Source organism: Corythoichthys intestinalis, chromosome 13 (genome assembly GCF_030265065.1).
Source record: "Corythoichthys intestinalis isolate RoL2023-P3 chromosome 13, ASM3026506v1, whole genome shotgun sequence".
Classification (NCBI taxonomy): Eukaryota; Metazoa; Chordata; class Actinopteri; order Syngnathiformes; family Syngnathidae; genus Corythoichthys; species Corythoichthys intestinalis.
The window spans coordinates 16,560,531-16,575,599 of NC_080407.1; the positions used below are offsets into that span (position 1 = coordinate 16,560,531).

The 15,069-nt window shown below is 38.6% G+C and overlaps 1 long non-coding RNA gene across 1 annotated transcript in view; it reads left to right on the forward strand.

The window, feature by feature from the left end:
• The window catches only part of LOC130928410 (uncharacterized), a 195,800-nt gene that overhangs the window by 133,993 nt on the left and 46,738 nt on the right, over window positions 1-15,069 (forward strand). Inside the window, exon 5 of the long non-coding RNA XR_009066683.1 lies at window positions 5,826-5,894. This is a non-coding gene — a long non-coding RNA (uncharacterized LOC130928410). The remainder of the gene's footprint in view (window positions 1-5,825; window positions 5,895-15,069) is intronic.

Genomic DNA, 15,069 nt, shown 5'->3' on the forward strand with positions numbered 1-15,069 from the left:
AGCAGGAACAGCTAGCGAAAAAAATAGCTTCTACTCTTGAGAAAAAGCTAAATTTAGTCTGGATATGCACTTTTTGGTATGTTTTGGTGGTCAGCAGTAACAGCTAGCTAAAAAGTTAACTTCAACTCTTGAGAAAAAGCTCGCATTAGACCGGATTTGCAATTTTAAGTGTGTCCTGTGGGTCAGCATTAACACCTAGCTAAATAGCTAGCATCTACTCTTAAAAAAAGCAAAATTAGTCCGGATATGCAATTTTAAGTTTGTCTTCGTGGTCAGCAGTAACAGCTTGCAAAAAAAATAGCTTCAACTATTGAGAAAAAGCTAACAAAAGTCCGGATTTGCTATTTTAAGTTTGTCCTCTTGTTCAGCAGTAATAGCTAGCTAAATAGCTAGCTTCTACACCCGAGGTAAAGCTAACATCAGTACTGATTTGTAACCCAGTTATCGTGATTATGCCCAAGTATTCTAAATATCAATTGAATGTAGGATAATCTAGTTAATCTGAAAAATAATCTATAGCCTACATAGCAGAATACCAGCAAAGTGAAGGCTTATTTTTCCAGAATCTTAACCAAAATGTCCTCCAATTCTGGTCCGATTGACTTAAACCTTGTCTCTAGAGTTTTTAGGCCCCTTTATATTTGGAGAGTCATTCCACAACTAGATGATTGCTATTTCTTTCTCGATAGCCAATTTGCTGCCGCATGAAGAAAAATGTGCGCCTCGGCATTTTCAAATAACGCCACCCTGTTCTCGCCGAGCTGTGACTCATTGGCTGTGTAAGTTGAAAAGTCGGTCCCGTGAGTACTGAGGGGTAAATGCGATAAGAAAAGGCGTAAACACATCAGTCATAGTGGTGTTGCGGAGGTTGCTGATACACTCCTGTAGGTGGGATTGTCAAGCCTCGGGATGATGGTGCGACTCCTCTCCAGGAGAGCATGAAACAGGATTACCAGCACATCAGCGAACATGCAAACCACCAAGCTTTATTTTGGGACAACTAACATTTGTTTGTTTTTGCTGTTCCATTTATCTACACTGCCACAGCAACGTATGTCAAAATACTACAAGTAGATGAAATGTATGACGTACATGTCCGCATTTAGCTAAATCACAGGGATTGGTAAACTATCAGATCGTGCGGTGGTTCCCAATCTTTTTTTACCACATGGATCCACACTTTTACCCATACTCAGCTTCGTCGACCCCCCCACTACCCCTACATGTACATTTTTTATATTTTTATATTGCCTGATTAAAGGGATCCTCGATCTTAAAGACATGTAGGCGCTAATAAACAACAATTGTTCTCTAGTACTAAAATATGTTGTTAGGAACACATAAACTGTTCAATCAATGGCAATATTTTATAATATTTAGTACATACAGTTGGGCAAATAAGTATTTAGTCAACCTCCAATTGTGCAAGTTCGACTTGAAAAGATTAGAGAGGCCTGTAATTGTCAACATGGGTAAACCTCAACCATGAGAGACAGAAAATAATGGTTTGATTTTGAAATAATTTATTTCCAAATTAGAGTGGAAAATAAGTATTTGGTCACCTACAAACAAGCAAGATTTCTGGCTGTCAAATAGGTCTGACTTCTTTTAACGAGGTCTAATGAGGCTCCACTCATTACCTGGATTAATGGCAACTGTTTTAACTCATTATCGGTATAAAAGACACATGTCATCAACCTCAGTCAGTCACACTCCAAACTCCACTATGGCCGAGACAATATTGTAGACCTGCACCAGGCTGGGAAGACTGAATCTGAAATAGGTAAAACTAAAGATGTCCTGATCAATCGGCATCCTGATCGATCGGCATCCCGATCGATCAGGACATTATTCGGCCCCCTTGCGTTAATACTTTGTAGCGCCACCTTTTGCTCCAATTACAGCTGCAAGTCGCTTGCGGTATGTTTCTATCACTTTTGCACATCGAGAGACTGCCATTCTTGCCCATTCTTCCTTGCAAAAAAGCTTGAGCTCAGTGAGGTTGGATGGAGAGTGTTTGTGAACAGCAGTCTTCAGCTCTTTCCACAGATTCTCGATTGGATTCAGGTCTGGACTTTGACTTGGCCATTCTAACACCTGGATACGTTTATTTTTGAACCATTCCATTGTAGATTTGGCTTTATGTTTTGGATCATTGTCCTGTTGGAAGATAAATCTCCGTCCCAGTCTCAGGTCTTGTGCAGATACCAACAGGTTTTCTTCCAGAATGTTCCTGTATTTGGCTGCATCCATCTTCCCGTCAATTTTAACGTCAATCTTCCCTGTCCCTGCTACAGAAAAGCAGGCCCAAACCATGATGCTGCCACCACCATGTTTGACAGTGGGGATGGTGTGTTCAGGGTGATGAGCTGTGTTGCTTTTACGCCCAACATATCGTTTAGCATTGTGGCCAAAAAGTTCAATTTTGGTTTCATCTGACCAGAGCACCTTCTTCCACATGTTTGGTGTGTCTCCCAGGTGGCTTGTGGCAAACTTTAAACGAGACCTTTTACGGATATCTTTGAGAAATGGCTTTCTTCTTGCCACTCTTCCATAAAGGCCAGATTTGTGCAGTGTACGACTGATTGTTGTCCTATGGACAGACTCTCCCACCTCAGCTGTAGATCTCTGCAGTTCATCCAGAGTGATCATGGGCCTCTTGGCTGCATCTCTGATCAGTTTTCTCCTTGTTTGAGAAGAAAGTCTGGAAGGACGGCCGGGTCTTGGTATATTTGCAGTGGTCTGATGCTCCTTCCATTTCAATATGATGGCTTGCACAGTGCTCCTTGAGATGTTTAAAGCTTGGGAAATCTTTTTGTATCCAAATCCGGCTTTAAACTTCTCCACAACAATATCTCGGACTTGCCTGGTGTGTTCCTTGGTTTTCATAATGCTCTCTGCACTTTAAACAGAACCCTGAGACTATCACAGAGCTGGTGCATTTATACGGAGACTTGATTACACAGAGGTGGATTCTATTTATCATCATCGGTCATTTAGGACAAGAACTTCTGGAGTGAGTTTGCTGTACTGAAAGTAAAGGGGCCGAATAATATTGCACGCCCCACTTTTCAGTTTTTATTTGTTAAAAAAGTTTAAATTATCCAATAAATGTTGTTCCACTTCACGATTGTGTCCCACTTGTTGTTGATTCTTGACAAAAAAATTAAATTTCATATCTTTATGTTTGAAGCCTGAAATGTGGCGAAAGGTTGCAAGATTCATGGGGGCCCGAATACTTTTGCAAGGCACTGTATATACGTATATTTTTTGTTTAGGTCATTTTCTAATTGTATTTAACGTTACAGACAAAATGTCTTACACTCATCCAGAGTCTTTAGTTTTGGCTTAAAGTAGGGCTATCAAATTTATCGCGTTAACGGCGGTAATTAATTTTTTAAAAAATTAATCACGTTAAAATATTTAACGCAATTAACGCATGCGCTGCACGACCCACTCACGCATTGTTGCGTTCAATCTATAATGGCGCCGATTTAGCTATATATAGAGCTAAAAAGCAGCGTAAAATGAGTAGAGTGAATTTTGGCAGTCTTTGGAGCTTTTTTTTTTTTTTTCAATGGCTAAAGCCTTAAAATCCCTCTCTCAACAATTAGAAATATCGTGGGAAAGCAATGTGTGGATGAAAGGTAGTAGTTGATCTTTTACTTTACACCCTATGTTATTTCCCAACGCAGAGAAGATATATCAATTGGTGCCACTACTCTCAGTCATGGTTGCACTTCCCATCATGCATTTGGGCAGAACAGTTAAATGGCTACAGTATCATTAACTGAAAGCTCAACAAATACACTAGATGGCAATATTTAGTCACAATATACAAAGTCACATTTATCCTTTAAGAATTACAAGTCTTTCTCTGATCCCTCTCACAGAAAGATTGTTAATAATGTAAATGCCATCTTGAGGATTTATTGTCATAATAAACAAATACAGTACTTATGTACTGTATGTTGAATGTATATATTCGTCCGAGTTGTATTCATTTTTTTTCTTAATGCATTGTCAAAATGTATATGATGGGGAAAAATTATCGGGAATGATTGGAATTGAATCGGGAGCAAAAAAAAAAGCGATCGGGAAATATCGGGATCGGCAGATACTCAAACTAAAACGATCGGGATCGGATCGGGAACAAAAAAACATGATCGGAACAACCCTAGGTAAAACGCTTGGTGTAAAGCGATTAACTGTGGGAGAAATTATTAGAAAACGGAAGACATACAAGACCACTAATAATCTCCCTCGATTTGGGGCTCGATGCAAGATCTCACCCGTGGCGTCAAAATTATAACAAGAACGGTGAGCAAAAATCCCAGAACCACACGGGGGACCTAGTGAATGACCTCCTACAGAGAGTTGGGACCACAGTAACAAAGGCTACTATCAGTAATACAATGCGCAGCCAGACACTCAAATCCTGCACTGCAAGACGTGTCCCCCTGCTTAAGCCAGTATACGTCCAGGCCCGTCTGCGGTTCGCTAGAAAGCATTTGGATGATCCAGAAGAGTGTTGGGAGAATGTGTTATGGTCAGATGAAACCAAAATAGAACTTTTTGGTAGAAACACAGGTTCTCTTGTTTGGAGGAGAAATAATACTGAATTGCATCCGAAGAACACCATACCCTCTATGAAGCATGGGGGTGGAAACATCATGCTTTGGGGCTGTTTTTCCTGCAAAGGGACCAGGACGACTGATCTGTGTAAAGGAAAGAATGAATGGGGCCAGGTATCGAGAGATTTTGAGTGAAAATCTCCTTCCATCAGCAAGGGCATTGAGGATGAGACGTGGCTGGGTCTTTCAGCATGACAATGATCCAGAACACACAGCCAGGGCAACAAAGGAGTGGCTTATAGAGAAGCATTTCAAGGACCTGGAGTGGCCTAGCCAATCTCCAGATCTCAACCCCATTGAAAATCTGTGGAGGGAGTTGAAAGTCCGTGTTGCCCAACGACAGCGCCAAAACATCACTGCTCTAGTGGAGATCTGCATTGAGGAATGGGACAAAATACCAGCAACAGTGTGTGAAAAGCTTGCGAAGAATTACAGAAAAAGTTTGGCCTCCGTTTTTCCCAACAAAGGGTACATAACAAAGTATTGAGATGAACTTTTGGTATTGACCAAATACTTATTTTCCCACCACATTCTGTCTCTCATGGTTGAGGTTTACCCATGTTGACAATTACAGGCCTCTCTAATATTTTCAAGTGGGAGAACTTTTCGAACAATTAGTGGTTGACTAAATACTTATTTGCCCCACATTAGTGCGAAAATTACGGTACTTATTTGGAGTGATTTTGATGGTACCTTATTCAGTCATACCTAATCAACTGGCTCTTCTTTGACTATTTTTTTTTTTAACCCTTACACTAATTAACATGATTAATCAGTTTATACAGTCTTGCCTATTAGTACAAAGCGAGCACAGCCATTTTTTTTTTTCAAATTCAGCACAGCTTTACACCCCCTCCTCAAAAAAAATTGCCAGTATTCACAACCCCTAATTACTTATTTCAAAATCTATATCTTTTCACAGCGTTAATGAAACCCATTTGCACATGGAGATTATTTAACACAGTTTGATTTCACCTCCTTCTCGGATGTGGCGCTGCCATTAATGCGCGCCAGTTTCATCATGATTATGTCAAATAAATCATCAGGTGTAAATCAGCTGGCAGTACAATGGCGCATTTTTATCATTGGACTTCGGTAAATATGAATTGAGCTTGGCTGGCGCTAGTGCGCCGAAATGACCAACTGCTGCATTCATTTTCATTCCTGATGACGCTTTTCCAAATTTGGCAGGCGGCACATGTCCCTACAGATGTGGCAACCCGCGCCCGTCACCGCCAGTGGCATCGTAATTCTCCTGATGTGAGTAATGTAACACATGCACCTCTTTGCACTTTATCTGTTCTGCCTGTCAGATTGCATACCTGAACTATGCCAAATCTCCTGACTCGCTTGGCGTGGGCGCTCCCCTGTCTTTAATTGGCACAACATGTGTGAAATAAGAGGATGTGACCATAAGCGGCCTGGTGGCCGAAAAGTGTCATTGCACTCAATTGACTTTCCTATATATATATATAAAAGTTGTAAAGCAATAAAACTGCAACAAAAATGAATCAAATGAACAAAAAAATAATTTTTATAATGGGTCAAAATTATATTTCGAACAGATCATGTGACTAGCACCTTAGACGGTCATCTGCTTTGTACATAATTAAAAATAGTGGAGGGCAACTTTATTTTTCAAATGATTTTTTTCTTTGATCTAAAATATTTTTTTATTGATTGAAGCAACCTTTTTTGGGATTGAATGATTTTTACACAAATTTCCTACCCATAATATGGCCCCAACATTCTTTCAATCAAAACTTTTTCAATGAAAAGGTAAGTCTTCAAATGCAAATGTTTAAAACTCAAATAGTTTGTCGCATTCAAAAACTTTTTCTATGATTGAAATGTTTCTTTTTTTTTTTTTTTTGAAAATGTTTTTGAAGCACCTTATTTTTTGATTGAATACTAAAGACAAGTGATGCACGATAATACATTTTTCAACCGATAACCGATAATTTCCTCCTTATTCCAACTGATAACCGATAATGTCAAGCTGATAATTCTATTAAAAGATTTATGTGAAATTTTAAAGTATACACAAAAGAAAATATTACTGTGCAAAAATATAATTTATTGCTCTTTTTTCAACATAAAATATGAACAAGTAGTCAATTCCAACATCTAAATAATGATAGATTATCTGACATTGTGTAATGGTAAACTTTTGACAACAATTACTTATAGAGTAAATACCTAAGTCGCACAAAAATGCCTTTAAAAGTAAGCCATTCCTAACATATATAACATTACTGCACTGCAAAAACACACCTCCTTAAAACTAGTCAGTTTTAAGTGTCAATCTATTGGAAATAAGTGAAATTATCTGCCAGCGCTTCAAGTGTATTTCGCTAAGATTTCTTGGAAGAAAAATAGCTAGCTGAAAATAATCTTAACAGCCTTATTTTAAGCAATAAATTATTATACTTAATCCTAAAAAATGTTTTAAAAAATTGGAAGAAGGAAAGATTTTTTAATATTTGTGGCTACAGAATATTATTGTTATTTCATTACAACAGGAATGTGCATATTTAAACTGATAAGTGTTAATAAGTCCCAATAAGTTTTAATTATCCACTGTGACTGTAATTCAGCAGACAACTAAGTTAATATGAAAAGTGATCTAAACCCTAATCTTATATGCTTTGTTGCACACTGTAAAAATGATTAACTCAAAAGAGCGAGATGTTATGTACCCATTCGGCAGCACTTTGTTTACATTTGCGGCACTCACGACACTTGCTTTACAGCAGCTAAACTGATACACGGCAGTACTATTCGGAAGGAGTTGGAGCTCGCATCCCCGTGCTTGTTGTTTTGTGCCTGAGTTTTGTTAAGCCGAAAATAAAGGCAGCGTTACAAAGTCATCTGACCGCTCGTCCTTTTACATACTGAATGCATTACTGACTTTTGTTCTGCATGATAAGCTTGCTTACTGGACATCACTTGTCCAAATGTCCGTGGTGAAATGTGATTGGCATGTTTTTCATGAAGAATGGTGGTCGTATTAACTGCATTATTTTTTTATCCGGGGCTTTGGCTCTCGGGTCATTTCGGTAAAAAAAAAAAAAATCGTGTCTCGTCTCGGCGGCAGCAGCTACGTTCGTTCCAGATAAACCGGCCGGTTCGCCGCGGCGTACCGGGGCCTGGCTCTGCTCCCGACGGAGGCGCACGCCTCGCGTCTTGCTCACCGTGGGGGAACGCTCGAGAAACCGGGGTGTTGGCCGGAGGTTCCGCCGCCGGGAAACCGGGCTCAGGCCGCCCCGCCTATGGTGAGGCGGCAACGGCCTGTCGGACTGGCCACAGCGGCGGGCTCCGTCGGAAGACGGATACTTGTCGACTATCGGTCTCGAGTCGTGCCGGTGTTTAGCCTTAGATGCGAGTTTACCACCCGCCTTTGGCTGCAGTCCCAAACAACCCAACTCTGTATCGTCACAAGCCCCGTAGTTTAGTTTAGTTGGCATTCCCGCTAGCAGCAGCCTCGTATTCGTTCCAAAAATCTTTGTGATGCAGTTTGAAATGGCTGTTGGGTTAGTGGTGTTGAATGAGGACGCTTTCTTTACGCCTCGTGGAACTTCTGCAGTGCATGTTTCGCATATGGCGAGAGCTCGTTTTTTATTAACAGCCGCTATAATATACAATTGCTTCTTGTCGTGTAACTCCACCTCCTCAGCCCCTCCTCCCTCAGGGGCTTCAGAGAGAGGAGGGGTTGAGGAGGCGGCGTGCTGAATTCTTTGGTTGCACACATTTGGAGGCTAAATCAAGTCTATACAGTAATTATCGGATTGCATTATCGGTTTAATTTTTTATCTGGATTATCTGTGTGACGTCATAATTGCCATTATCGGCCAATAATTATCGGTGACCGATATTATTGTGTATCTTTACTAAAGACAAAAATGTCCTTGCTAAAATGTGGCCCAAACACAAATCAACATCAATCAAAAAAGTTGCTTCAATCAAAAAAAAGAAAAAAAAAAAAAAAAGAAAAATGGCTTTCACATGCATTTTGTTTGAGTTTTGAGTTTCAGATTTATTTTTGCATTCAAACACTTTTTTTTTTTTTTTTTAATGAAGCGACTTTTTTTGGTTGAAAATATGTTTTGATTGAAGCAACTTTCTTTTTTTTTAATTGAAGCAATTTTTTTGGGATTAAATAATAACGACATAAATCTATCTCCATATGGCTGCACCCAGGGGATACAATTTTTGACTGGGGTAACTGGGGCATACCATATTCAATGGATGACGATCTTGGCAAAAATTATTGCCTAAGCAGCCTGATTTAGAATTCCCCTCAAGAAGAATGGGAAACAAAAAACGCTCATTGTCAACTTATTATTATAAATATTTTTGTCACTTAATTTCATTGCTGACGCTGCGTTTCGGGGTCATCAACATGTTGTGCCCCCCCATTCCCAAAAGTCAAACTTCGCCTATGATAGTCAACATTCACAGACCTCTTAATGTGTTTAGCCTTTTAAATATTAAAACACATCATTTTAACTATAACTCAACTATACTGAACATTTGCAAGCTATCTCCCTTGAAACCACTACATTCACTGTAGGGATGCAGCTATTGATTATTTTAGTAGTCGATTATTCGATGAACTAGTTCGAATAATCGAGTAATCGGATAAGGAACATGAAAAGTAAAATACCTGAGCTAAACCTCAAACGGTATAAAAAAATAAATAAGTACATTCATGTACAACAAAAGAACAATGGCTAACATGCATAGCAAAAGTCTGCTAGCTTAAATGCTATAAAATGCTAACTTTTTTTTTTTTTTTTTTGTACAATGTTCTGAACAAACAGTTCGGACACGTATTCCCACAAAAAAGGGATAAATATACCGATAAACTAAATTACGAACGCATTAAAAAAACAATAGATCATACAAAAACTTGGCTTATGTTGGTCTAACCATTGAACAGCTGGATTCATCCATGTGAAATGAGGCAGACGAGAGGGCAGTGTATCCACCCAAATCAATAAAACTAAAGGCAAACACTTTCAAAATAAACCATTACAACATCACTTTAATTAAATGAATACTCAAAGCAGCAAAATTTAATTTGAATGTTTTTTTTCTAATCGAATACTCGAGGTAATCAATTAATCGTTGCAGCACTAATTCACTGCTAACATTTATGTTTTTTTAATGATGCTAACAGTCATAGCCTACAAAAAACAAGCTAATAACTACAAATTTACAAGTTTCAACCATAAAAAGAAGAAAAAAAAACGGACACAGAAACACATTTAACGCAACTACAGTGTAAGTTCATTTTATTGTTGAAACTGAGTTTCGGGGTCATCAACATGTTGTGCCCCCCCTGCTCCAAAAGTCAAACTCCGCCTATGCATGTGACCGATCCCCATCTGTCCAAGTGTGGAAACCAAGCAGACGATGCAGCTCCTTTTATATGTTGTACACAATTTAAATATTGATGCACACTACAAAGCGACGTCTCCTCCCACCCGCTGTATGTTTTTCAAAGAAAGCCGTCTTCGTCTCGTGTCACCAATCGCTTTCTCTCCGGTATGTTTTTAAATTATCCCGTCTGCGAGGGAATGGATTAGATGTAAATTCACATGTGGGCTGCGCTGTCCATCACGGGAAAAGCAATTGGCGGACCGGGAAAAGGGTAGACATGTCTGGACGATAAGCGGCCAAATGTTCTCCTCCCTGGGCCGTCTTATAGGAAGTGTGAATAATTTTCCACCGGCGTCTAGACGCTGCACTCTTCTTGACTTTACTACCAAAGGACGCGTTCCAATCACAATATGTATGCAAAGTAGTTCTCGGCAAACCAGGCGTTTATTTTATATGTTTTTGGCCCGGCAGTTTCATTAGAAATGCTGTTATTTATTATGGAAAATTTGAGCTTAATGAAAAACACAAACACCAATGCACAAACTGAGCGTGTGCACCTTGGTTACATCCATATTGATGAACATCTACATTCAATATGTTGCTCCATTGATTCTTCATTATTCCAATTCCCGGGATCATTCCAATGTGGCATGGCGGCAACGTGTACACAATTAATTTGCTTTTTCATTAAAACGGAGCCATTAAAAGCATGCCGCACAACAGTTTATAATTAAAACAGAGCTGCACAACTATCAGGCGACGGCGTCATTAGTATTGGCAATGTGTATTGTTTTTTTCTGATATAGCTTAGTGCTTTGGCAGGTGTGGGAGGAAGGAGGAACAAATGTTCAATATTTTGGTTGAAATCTCTTTAAACGCAAGAGGTAAGTGAAAAGAGCTTTGAACACGACATGGAGGTAACAAATTCTGTAAGTTTAAGGTAAATTGAAAAAAATGGTGAGACAACAGTATGACAGTGTTAGAAACAAAAATCCAAAGTTTAAAATTAACACAGATTGAAGAAAAATGGTCGTGTAAAAACTTTTCTCAGGTTCTTTTATTCTCGTAAATGAACAGGAAGGTGACGGCAGACTAATCTGGAGTAAAAAAGAAAAGATTGACAATACATTTATTCAGGAAACAGGACATTCCACTGATGTGACCTCCATGGAAGTGCCTCGACCCTTCATCCCATACAGTATTTATTTGCATACAAAATAGTGAACCAAACCAGTGGATGGACAGCCCTATTCCACCCCCTAATTAAGGCCGCACTCAAACCTGGCCAAATATGGACATATATACTGAAAGCACATCCACCTGTCAATCTTATGTTTTAAGGGATTGTGGCCCTCCCTCCCCCTGACCAGCACAAAGAGATAATTACGATGTTATGTGATGTTATGTGGCAGAAACAAAGAACGCTGTGTTTTAGGATATACATAGGAAAAGGAAGGTACATGTATGGATTCATATATGAGTAAATGTACAGTGGGGCAAATAAGTATTTAGTCAACCACTAATTGTGCAAGTTCTCCCACTTGAAAATATTCGAGAGGCCTCTAATTGTCAACATGGGTAAACCTCAGCCATCAGAGACAGAATCTGGAAAAAAAAAGAAAATCACATTGTTTGATTTTTAAAGAATTTCTTTGCAAATCATGGTGGAAAATAAGTATTTGGTCAATACAAAAAGTTCATCTCAATACTTTGTTATGTACCCTTTGTTGGCAATAACCGAGGCCAAACGTTTTCTGTAACTCTTCACAAGCTTTTCACACACTGTTGCTGGTATTTTGTCCCATTCCTCCATGCAGATCTCCTCTCGAGCAGTGATGTTTTGGGGATGTCGTTGGGCAACATGGACTTTCAACTCCCTCCACAGATTTTCTATGGGGTTGAGATCTGGAGATTGGCTAGGCCACTCCAGGACCTTGAAATGCTTCTTACGAAGCACTCCTTTGTTGTCCTGGCTGTGTGTTTGGGATCATTGTCATGCTGAAAGACCCAGTCACGTCTCATCTTCAATCCCCTTGCTGATGGAAGGAGATTTTCATTCAAAATCTCTCAATACATTCATTCTTTCCTTTACACAGATCAGACGTCCTGGTCCCTTTGCAGAAAAACAGCTCCAAAGCATGATGTTTCCACCCCCATGCTTCACAGTGGGTATGGTGTTCTTCAGATGCAATTCAGTATTCCTACCAAAAAGTTCTATTTTGGTTTCATCTGACCATAGCACATTCTCCCAGTCCTCTTCTGGATCATCCAAATGCTCTCTAGTGAACCGCAGACAGGCCTGGACGTGTACTTTCTTCAGCAGTGGGACACGTCTGGCAGTGCAGGATTTGAATCCCTGGCGGCGGATTGTGTTACTGATAGTAGCCTTTGTTACTGTGGTCCCAGCTCTCTGTAGGTCATTCACTACGTCCCCCCATGTGGTTCTGGGATTTTTGCTCACCGTTCTCATCATTTTGATGCCATGGGGTGAGATCTTGCATGGAGCCCCAGATCGAGGGAGACTATCAGTGGTCTTGTTTGTCTCCCATTTTCTAATAATTGTTCCCACAGTTGAGTTCTTTTCACCAAGCGTTTTACCTATTGCAGATTCAGTCTTCCCGGCCTGGTGCAGGCCTACAATTTTGTCTCTGGTGTCCTTCGACAGGTCTTTTTGTCTTGGCCATAGTGTAGTTTGGAGTGTGACTGACTGAGGTTGTGGACAGGTGTCTTTTATACTGATAATGAGTTAAAACAGGCGCCATTAATACAGGTAACGAGTGGAGCCTCATTAGACGTCATTAGAAGAAATTAGACCTCTTTGACAGCCAGAAATGTTGCTTTTTTGCATGTGACCAAATACTTATTTTCCACTCTAATTTGGAAATAAATTCTTTAAAAATCAAACAATGTGATTTTGTTTTTTTTTCTCCACATTGTCTCTCATGGTTGAGGTTTACCCCAATTACAGACCTCTCTAATCTTTTCAAGTAGGAGAACTTGCACAATTGGTGGTTAGCTAAATACTTTTTTGCTCCACTGTAAATTCAACATACTCTACATAAGTACTGTATTTGTTTATTATAACAATAAATCAAGATGGCATTAACATTATTAACATTCTGTTAAAGCGATCCATGGATAAAAAGACTTGTAGTTCTTAAAAGATAAATGTTAGGACAAGTAATAGAAATTTTATATTAAAACCACTCTTAATGTTTTTATTTTAATAAAATTTGTAAAATTTTCAAACAAAAAAATACACTAGTAGCTCGCCATTGTTGATGTCAATAATTACACAATGCTCATGGATGGTGCGGAAACACAGAAATTAATCACACCCAACTGCCAGCAGAGGGCGACAAAACACAAGATAACAAATGGACATGACACTGTGATTCTAATCTGTTTGAGCGGGGCATGTGCGTTAATTGCGCCAAATATTTTAACGTGATTAAATTGAAAGAATTAATTACCGCCCGTTAACACGATAATTTTGACAGCTCTAGTATGTTTTCTAGTTTTTTTTTTTTTTTTTTTTTTTTTTTTTTTTTTTGTGGCGGTGCGCCACAATCTTATTTTTATGTAGGGGAACCCCAGACATATGCAAATCTTGACAATTTGAGAATTTATTCTTAAATAAAAACAATCATTAAATCACCCCCAAGTTTTGACTATGTTTCACTGACCTTACCCTAAGCGTACGCTTGCCGCCAACGCTAGCTAGATGCACATGATTAATTAGTTGGAAAGATTAATAATCAATTCCATTGATGTAGATAAAAATATGCAAAGTGACAGGCCACATGGCAGTTAACAGGAAAATATGTGTACAATGTCACAGTGATGATAATGTGCGATTGAATAGCTAAGCTCCTCATATGAGACCCTCGCGACGATCTTGAAAAAAAAAATGCAGTTACACCACATGGACATGATTAATTGTGTTTGTAGATTAGGATCTCATGCTATTTACGTAATCGGCAGGGGACCCGCTGCTATTTGCGTCGTCGGGTCGTCGGCAAGCAAAGCGTTTTGCACCAACACTGATTGCGCTCGCATTGTCTCAAACTTTTGATTTCTGCACGGGTTTAATGAAGAGCTCCGATAATGAGTGCCGTTAAATGCAAAACATGGCCGACTTTACTAAATGACCGCATCTTATTAATTCCAATTCCGTTTTAATTACGCAGACTGTATTCAGAGTGTTAAGTTGTCTCAGGGTTGCACTCATTTTACATTTTAAAAAAAAAATCCTGTTTGTTAAGAGTGGTCAAAACCATAAGTGGAGTTTAAGCCCCCCCCCCGATGGCCGAAAAGTGTCTTTGCATGTAATTGACTTTCCTATAATATGTCAAATTTGTAAAGCAAGAAAACAACCAACAAAAATGAATGAAATGAACAAAAATATATTTTTCAAATGGGTCAAAATTATTTTTTGAACAGATCATGTGACTAGCACCTTAGACGGTCATTTGCTTTGCATATCATTTTTTTAAAAAAAATGGGGAGGGCAATTTTATTTTTTTATAAAGGATTTTTTTTCTTTCATTGAAAATATTTTTTCATGATTGAAGCAACTTTTGGGGGATTGAGTGATTTCGACACAAATTCCCTACCTGTAATATGGCCCAAACACAAGAAGGATTGCTAAAATCAAAACATTTTTATGAACGAAAAATTAAGTGCTCAAATGAAAATTTGTGAGTCTCAAATATTTTTTGAAAAAAAAAAAATGTCTATGATTAAAATGTTTTGGGTTTTTTTTTGTTTTTTTTGATTGAAGTGATTTTTCATTTGAAAATATATTGTTTTTGTATGAAGCAACTTATTTTTTGATTGATTAATAATAATACAAATGTCCTAGCCAAAATGTGGCCCAAACACAAAATAACATTACTTCAATCACAATTTTTTTGAATTTCAAATTTATTTTTTTTGCATTCAAACTAGGGCTGTCAAATGATTAAAATTTTTAATCGAGTTAATTTCAGCTTAAAAATTAATTAATCGTAATTAATCGCAATTCAAACCATCTATAAAGTATGCCATA